The sequence below is a fragment of the Oncorhynchus keta genome, chromosome 29, assembly GCF_023373465.1.
Source record: "Oncorhynchus keta strain PuntledgeMale-10-30-2019 chromosome 29, Oket_V2, whole genome shotgun sequence".
In the NCBI taxonomy this organism is placed as follows: Eukaryota; Metazoa; Chordata; class Actinopteri; order Salmoniformes; family Salmonidae; genus Oncorhynchus; species Oncorhynchus keta.
Window position 1 is genome coordinate 44,284,311 of NC_068449.1, and position 9,657 is coordinate 44,293,967.

A 9,657-nucleotide genomic window follows, 5' to 3' on the forward strand; every position below is an offset into this window, starting at 1 on the left:
TTTTTCTGGGAGTTGGTGGGGACCTAACATAATCGTTTGTGGTGCTTTCGCTGTAAAGCCTATTTGAAATCGGATACTGTGGTGGGATTAACAACAAGATTACCTTTAAAACGGTATCAGATACATGTATGTTTGAGGAATTTTAATTTTGACATTTCTGATGTTTTGAATTTGGCGCCCTGCACTTTCACTGGCTGTTGTCATATCGATCCCATTAACGGGATTGCAGCCCAAAGAAGATCCGAACTCTGATGAAGACTGTCGGTAAAACGTATCCGTTTGCTCTGACCTCTGCTTCTAAAAATGACAATGTTAGATAGAGTAGGGTCAATAAGGGTCAGAATTTGTACTGTGATATGTGCAACATTTCTTTTTTCAAAGCAAAGATTAAAAGTCATTACATAATATGGACCTGAAAAAAAAAATTGTCTCTTTGACGATTTGGCCATTGTCACGCCCTGGCCATAGAGAGGCTTTTTATTCTCTATTTTGGTTAGGCCAGGGTGTGACTAGGGTGGGCGTTCTGTTCTTTTTTCTATGTTTTTGTATTTCTTTGATTTTGGCCGCATATGGTTCTCAATCAGGGACAGCTGTCTGTCGTTGTCTCTGATTGAGAACCATACTTAGGCAGCCTGTTTTCCCACCATGGGTTGTGGGTAGTTGTTTTCTGTGTCTGTGTTGACCATACAGAACTGTTTTGTTTTTTAAATTGATTTATCTTGTTCTTTCTGTGTTCAGTTTAATAAATATATTATGGACACTTACCATGCTGCGCATTGGTCCGATCTCTCATACTCCTCGTCAGAGGAAGAAGATCGTTACAGCCATCCACAAGAGTATTCAAGGTATCATATGATTACCAGTAGAGGGCTTTGTTATTGACCTATAAGCTTTCTAAATAGTGATATCAAAACGCATCTGATAAGTTTGCGATAAAACTACACAGCTGCAAAACAAGACGACGCTTGTGCATTCTGAACCCTTTTCTAAACACCCCATGTCACACCACGCAAAATGTGTCTCCCCATACGCCATCTCAGTACAGTTCACACGAGACTTCCAGGGTGTAAATTCAGGTGCAAACTGGCATCCAAAATCACATCCACCGTAAATGATAGGGAAATTAGCACAGAGAGTTATCGGCCTATAACAGTATTAAATGGTAATTATAAGATAGAATAAAATATAACATTAAAGCGAGCTGCACTGGGAATAATAAACAATAGGTGTCCAACAAGGTAATTCTCACCAAACGTGCTCCAAAGATGTAAATAAACCAGCTCCCAACAGACATCTCAAACATGAATTTCTGATACAAACACTCAATTTTCAAGGTGTAGATTCATGTGCAAATGTGTTTCTGTTTACTGGTGATTGATGGAGTTGCAGAAAGGCAACGTGAGGCGACATGCTCACGGGTTCGGTTCCCTGCCTTGCCAGAGTGTAGTTGTGCATGGGGCAGCGCTGCAGCCCCAGATGGTTTATCAGGGTGAACTGTTAGGGTCACAAAGCTCCAGTAAGGTCACGCTTCACAGCCCACCAATCACAGAATCACTGCAGAGGGAAATGGCATCTTTCTCTGATGTGTCTCATTTCAGCTCTCGTACAGATTGTACATTTTCATGTTGTTCCCAGATTAATGAACATAGTGAAATAGGGGTTTGATCTGCTCTGGTAGGCTGTATCCTTGGGTCATGTTTCAGTGTGGAAATGCTTGAGTTTTGTGCTGACAAGTTCATATTGGAGATGGTGTAGCTGTCATTGCCATAATGGGATGTTGAAATATAGACTGGAAGAAATATTAAAGTAATTACAAATGAATTAATAATGAATCTAGCAAAACAATAAATCAGAGGTACTGAACAGAGTGGTATAATTACACTAAACACTGAGTCCATAATTGTATATCTGTACGGTAGAGTTAGCAGTCAATGCTAAATAAGTCATCTCACCTAGGGATATGGCGGTCATGAAATTTGGTCAGCCGGTGATTGTCAAGCAAATAACTGCTGGTCTCACGGTTATTGACCTTTAATTAACATAAACACATTTAGCATCTCCAGGCTTCCACACACACTGTAGCCAGCAAGCCACTGATGCAGACTTTTGGAGCACCTGAGGCTATTCAGTGTTGGGAAAATCAAAAGAAATCAGCCAAGACTTCATAAAAAAATTAATCCTTGTCTGGTTCATCCTTGGGAGCAATTTCCAAATGCCTGAACGTACCACGTTCACCTGTGCAAACAATAGTACACAAGTATAAACACCATGGGACCACGCAGCCGTCATAACGCTCAGGAAGGAGATGCATTCTGTCTCCTAGAGATGAACGTACTTTGGTGGGAAAAGTGCAAATCAATCCCAGGACAACAGCAAAGGACCTTGTGAAGATGCTGGAGGAAACAGTTACAAAAATATCTATATCCACAGTAAAACGAGTCCTACATCGACATAACCTGAAAGGCCGCTCAGCAAGGAAGAAGCCACTGCTCCAAAACTGCCACAAAAAGGCCAGACTATGGTTTGCAACTGCATGGGGACAAAGATTGTACTTTTTGGAGAAATGTCCTCTGGTCTGATGAAACAAAAATAGAACTGTTTGGCCGTATTGACCATCGTTATGTTTGGAGGCTTGCAAGCCGAAGAACACCATCCCATCCGTGAAGCACGGGGGTGGCAGCATCATGTTGTGGGGGTGCTTTGCAAAGACCACTCTCATGTAATGCTTTATTATAAACATGCATTTTTATGGGGGAAATTATCTTCCGCAAAGTTGAAACTCACCTGCCGCCTATTTATGCCAGTTGGGCTCTACACTGGTTGTAAAGCAGATTAATGTGCTTAATTTTAAGAAGCTATATTTGGCCACTTTAGTTAATACAACCCATATCAAAATGTAGGCCTATGGGCCAGGCAACATGAGGTGTGGGACTATGACTTGAAAAGGTCCCCCAAAAAAAGCATGTGAATCTTGCCTTACTGCACACATGCTGGGCACCATTCACAAGTGATAATGTATCGTTACATGTGATAATGTATCATTCACAAGTGATAATGCATCATTCAAAAGTGATACTATATCATTCAAAAGTGAACATGATCATTCACAAGTGATAATAAATCATTCACAAGTGATAATGTATCATTCACAAGTGATAATAAATCATTCACAGGTGATAATGTATCATTCACAAGTGATCATTTGTCATTGACAAGTGACAATGGATAATTCACAAGTGACAGGCTAATATTTTCACCCATCACACTAATCTTGTCTTTAGATATACTATAATACATATAATAATACATGTGTGAAATTAGTTTTGATTTAGAATGGACCATTATCATGTCATCTATGCACTTCAATTGCAGAGGGAAGATGCTTTTCCCATGGTTCATTTTCATGCCAGCCAGGTAGGCTTTCCTCCTGTTGTAAATCGAAGCAATGTGCTTAATATTAGGAAAGTTGAGAAATAAATATAGTAGGCCTAGCCTATATAAAGCTGACGGGTACCTCCTCTTTTTAATAGAGGACATCAGAACTCATGTTTCTCACGCAATTGCATTGCCTATAGAACTATTGAGCAACAGGAGCTCATGGGCTCTCATGAAGTGTTTGATTTGATTTTAGATTTTTAGATGTGATGTCAGAGTGCTGAGTAACAGGCAGTTAGAAGTTTGGTAGGCTACTAATGACCATCAGCAGCATCAGAGGTTTGAGAAGCCTAATTACTGTGACTAAAATGTCACGTGGAATTTGACTGCGGTCATGACTTGTGACTGCCAGCGTGGTGGTAATACGTTCACCGTAACAGCCTTAATCTCACCTTGAGTTTCTTATCTAAACCTCTAATGAAGTTTGAACTCATTTCTGCATCCAGTTTTGAAGAACCCTTTTCCATATGCCTCAACAAAGAACATGTACTGTATGTTAAAGAACCACATATTCAGTCTAGTACAGAAGCAACGAGTATCCGAAGAAGAAAAATGTCCGCCGCATTTTTCTCACTCACTCCTTATTTACAGTCCCACCGGTCCAATTTACATTGTAATGATTAGAATGCATGCATGCAAAGCAGCATCTTTAAAACTGGTTTAATAGCCTTAAATATATTCATGAGATTCCCAGGAGAGTCTCGCAGCAGACCTGTCAGTGTGGGAAACCTGCCAAGAGAAATTACTGCAAATACCCCGGTCTACATGCACTGTGCACAAACAAGGAAGCAAACTGCCAATGAAGGTGAAAACGGGCTATCTGTAGTGTACAGCGATGCTACTTTCAGACTTTTTAGGCTCTGGGTGTATTTTTTTATTCCATTACATTAAAATAACCACCCTAAAGGTGACTTAGACTGCAGATGCACAGCAATGCCTTGATCACACCGACAGCGTCATTGTATCAATGTTGACTAACATTTTGCACAACTATGCAACTATGCTGAACACAGGTATCTACACACATGTGTTGCAGAGGGTCGCATGTGGTTGTTGGACACATGGAGGAGAGAATCATTTTCATTTTCGCAGTATCCTCAAAACCATTGAGGACAGCAACAGGGACATAAAAGCAAAAAAATACTGCTTGGAGACAAGGGTCCACAATAGTATGATTGTGAGGTCAGTTTAGTAGTGAGCTTGTTCTAGATGTGGCTAGCTAGCTAGCTAACCTAGTTAGCTAACCTAGCTAGCAAGCTAGCTTCCGGACCTAGCCAATGAAGTGTGTATGTGTGTGCGTGTGCGTGTGCGTGTGTGTGTGTGTGTGTGTGTGTGTGTGTGTGTGTGTGTGTGTGTGTGTGTGTGTGTGTGTGTGTGTGTGTGTGTGTGTGTGCGTGAGAGAAAGAAAGTAATATAAATTATGCTAATATAAATGATGTGTGTCTGTGTGTACATGTCCGTGTTAGCTATCTAATAAGTATAGTTACGTTAGGTGATTGTTTGGCTTATCATGTCTATGTAGAAGAAGACTGTAGCAGGAAGTGGAGAGGACTCAGGGACAGGTGACAGAGAGAGATAAGGGCAGAGAAAAAGAAGAAGAGGTCTGGGTCAGCAGCTTCAGGCCAGCGGCCTTGGCACTTCTGCTTACATTATTTATTTTTTGGATCCATTCATTGTGACTAGGGCAACGAGTGGCAATTTTACAGCCAGACCCACCACGTCATCCACAAGTGCGACCACGAGTTCACAGGTACGTTTTTTTATCCACAACACAGGTAGCGTCATAAGTATTGTGACAGTGAAGTAAAGTGGGTAATTTTTGCAGTATATTCATGTAGGCTAAATGGTATTTCAGATCACAAGATCAATATGAGGCAAATGTCTAGCTGTTGTTTCTGGGTTAGAAAATACCCTGAAACAACAGTTTGCTGTCTAAATATTTGCCTGTCATATTCATCTTTTGATCTGAAATACAAATTCCATGAGTACACAGGAAGAATCCTCAACTTTACCATATTGTTCCAATATTTAACAAACTACACTATACAAGCAGGATTTACAGCACATTCGGGAAAGTATTCAGACCCCTTGACTTATTCCACATTTTGCTACGTTACGGCCTTATTCTAAATGTATTAAATATTTTTTTCCCTCATCAATCGACACACAATACCCCATAATGACAAAGCAAAAACAGGTTTATATATTAAAGTAAAATGTATAAAAAAAATATTCAGACCCTTTGCTATTCAAATCTAAATTGAGCTCAGGTGCATCCTGTTTCCATTGATCATCCTTGAGATGTTTCTACAACTTGATTGAAGTTCACCTGTGTTAAATTCAATTGATTGGACATGATTTAGAAAGGCACACGCCTGTCTATATAAGGTCCCACAGTTGACAGTGCATGTCAGTGCAAAAACCAAGCCATGAGGTCGCAGGAATTGTCCGTAGAGCTCCGAGACAGGATTGTGTTGAGGCACAGATCTGGGGAAGGGTAGCAAAATATTTCTACAGCATTTATGGTCTCCAAGAACACAGTGGCCTCCATCATTCTTAAATGGAAGAAGTTTGGAACAACCAAGATTCTTCGTAGAGCAAACTGAGCAGGGGAGAAGGGCCTTGGTCAGGGAGGTGACCAAGAACCCGATAGTCACTCTGTCAAAGCTTTGTGGAGATGGGAGAACCTTCCAGAAGGACAACCATCTCTGCAGCACTCCACCAATCAGGCCTTTATGGTAGAGTGGCCAGACGGTATCCACTCCTCTGTAAAAGGCACATGACAGCCCACTTGGAGTTTGCCAAAAGGCACCTAAAGGACTCTCAGATAATGACAAACAAGATTTTTTTGTCTGATAAAATCAAGATTGAACACTTTGGATTGAATACCAAGCATAATGTCTGGAGAAAACCTGTCACCATCCCAGCGATGCTCCCCATCCAACCTGACAGAGCTCGAGAGGATCTGCAAAGAGGAATGCGAGAAACTCTCCAAATACAGGTGTGCCATGCTTGTAGCATCATACCCCAGATGACTTGAGGCTGTAATCGCTGCCAAAAGGTGCTTCAACAAAGTCTGAGTAAAGGGTCTGAATACTTATGTGTTGTTTTTGTCTTCCCTACCGAAGTCAAATTAGCCGACCAGCTCACAGGAAGGACAGGAAGAGGAGAGAAGTTGTCTGGTTGTTGTTTTGACCTCCCTCCCTTTCCTTTCACACGTGTCAATTCCATTTAAATTCAGTCAATTCATAAAGTAAATTGTTACTCGATTCTTATTTTCTTAATTGACTGTACTGAAACTCACACAAAGGATAATTCACATATGTGCTTGTTGGTCTCTTACAAGACTAACAGTGAATAGATTTCTTTCATATAAAACCACCTGAAAACCAGGATGTTGGACTTTTCTGTGAACTTTTGTTCAATGCAATGGTCCGTTACACCCAGGGGCCATTTGTTTAGTTGTGTTATGGCTGCACATTCTTCATTTTTTTCAGAGACAGAGACGCACACAGACACACTGCTCTTCTCCTCGAGGCACCTCGCATTTCCAGTGCCCCGCCCTTTTATCTCCCTCTGCCTGAGGAGGCCGTTGAGATGAGTGGTGGTGGATAATCATAGGGATGGAGCAGAGGCAGATAGAGTCGAGAAGGCAGGCAGACTGGTGAGGGGGTGGGTTGACTGTCTGTATTACTTTCTTTCTCCATGGGAGAATGTAAACTGTGTTTCCTTTACTCCTCACCTCCTTCTCAAGGCCTATTGGAGGAGGTCAGAGAGAGGGAAGGTCCTTCACTCTGACCTTCTCCTCCAATGGGTTTTGAGCCAGAGAGAGCGAGGAAGCGAGGAATCAAGGAAATGCTATTGAGATTTTCCAACTGTCCTCATTTGAGATTTTCCAACTGTCTTTATTCCGCTTACTATGTCCTTGTTAGTAGGCTTTCTTAATATAAAATTCATGGAATTCAAATCAAATCAAATTTGATTAGTCACATGCGCCGAATACAACAATAGACCTTACAGTGAAATGCTTACTTACGAGCCACTAACCGATAATGCAGTTGAAAGAAATATGGATAAGAATAAGAGATAAAAGTAACAAGCAAGGAGCAGTATAAAATAACAATATATACAGGGGGGTGCCGGTACAAAGTCAATGTGCGGGGGCACCGGTTAGTTGAGGTAGTATGTACATGTAGGAAGAGTTAATTAACGTGACTATGCATAGATGACATCAGAGAGTGGCAGTGTTGTGGCGAGGGGGAGGCAAAATTAATCGTTTGGGTAGCCCTTTGATGAGATTTCCAGGAGTCTTATGGCTTGGGGGTAGAAGATGTTTAGAAGCGTCTTGGACCTAGACTTGGCACTCCGGTACTGCTTGCCGTGTGGTAGCAGAGAGAACAGTCTACAACTAGGGTGGCTGGAGTCTTTGACAATTTTCAGGGCCTTCCTCTGACACCGCCTGGTATAGAGGTCCTGGATGTCAGGAAGCTTGGCACCAGTGATGTACTGGGCTGTTCGCACAACACTCGGTAGTGCCTTGTGGTCGGAAGCCGAGCAGTTGCCATACCAGGCAGTGATGCAACCCGTCAGGATGCTCTCTATAGTGCAGCTGTAGAACCTTTTGAGGATCTGAGGACCCATGCCAAATCTTTTCATTCTTCTTAAGGGGAATAGGTTATGTCTTGCCCGCTTCACGACTGTCATGGTGTGCTTGCACCATGTTAGTTTGTTGGTGATGTGGACACCAAGGAACTTGAAGCTCTCAACCTGCTCCACTGCAGCCCTGTCAATGAGAATGGGGGCATGCTCGGTCTTCTCTTCCTGTAGTCTACAATCATCTCCTTTATCTTGTTCACGTTGATGGAAAGTTTGTTATCCTGGCACCACACAGCCAGGTTTCTAACCTCCTCCCTATAGGCTCTCATCATTGTCGGTGATCAGGCCTACCACTGTTGTTTCATCGGAAAATTTAATGATGGTGCTGGAGTCGTGCCTGGCCGTGCAGTCATGAACGAACAGGGAGTACAGGGGGGGCTGAGCAGGCACCCCCGAGGGTGTTGAGGATCAGCGTAGCGGTTGTGTTGTTACCTACCCTTACCACCTGGGAGTGGCCCGTCAGGAAGTCCAGGATCCAGTTGCAGAGGGAGGTGTTTAGTCCCAGGGTCCTTAGCTTATTGATGAGCTTTGAGGGCAGTACGGTGTTGAACACTGAGCTATAGTCAATGAATAGCATTCTCACATAAGTGTTCCTTCTGTCCAGGTGGGAAAGGGCAGTGCGGAGTGCAATAGAGATTGCATCATCTGTGGATCTGTTGGGGCGGTATGCAAATTAGAGTGGGTCTAGGGTTTCTGTGATGATGGTGTTGATATGAGCCATTACCAGCCTTTCAAAGCATTTCATGGCTACAGACGTGAGTGCTACGGGTCGGTAGTCATTTAGGCAGGTTACGTTAGTGTTCTTGGGCACAGGCACTATGTGTTAAAACATGTTGGTTTTACAGATTCAGACAGGGAGAGGTTGAAAATGTCAGTGAAGACACTTGCCAGTTGGTCAGCGCATGCTCGCAGTACACGTCCTGGTAATCCGTCTGGCCCTGCGGCCTTATGAATGTTGAGCTGTCTCAAGGTCTTACTCACATCGGCTGCGGAGAGCGTGATCAATCAATCTTCCGGTACAGCTGGTGCTCTCATGCATGTTTCAGTGTTATTTGCCTCGAAGCAAGCATTGCAGTAGTTTAACTCGTCAGGGCCACTCTCGGCTGTGCTTCCCTTTGTAGTCTGTAATCGTTTGCAAGCCCTGTCACAGAGAGCTTTGTATGCATCTCTGTGTGTGGAGAATAGGTTAGTTATAGTTATTTTCCCTCTGGTTGCACATTTAACATGTTGATAGAAATGAGTTAAAACTGATTTAAGTAAATAATAAATATCCCTGCATTAAATTCATAAAGTAAATAATTGCTCTGACTTTTGAGTTACGTGTATTGTTGCTACACATTCAATTTTTGTTTTTTCAGACACACAAACGCACACCTCTCCTCCACTCCTCTCTGCACCTTAGATCTCCAGTGCCCTGCCCCCTCTCTTTACAGATATGTCTGAAGTCCCCCTACTACAGGTTTAGGAGTAGTCTCTATATCTCTCTGCAGTTGAGCCAATGTTTTAATAGTCAGTTGTTTCTTTTGTTATTAGTATCTCCTTTAAACATGATCTCCTTATTTCCTC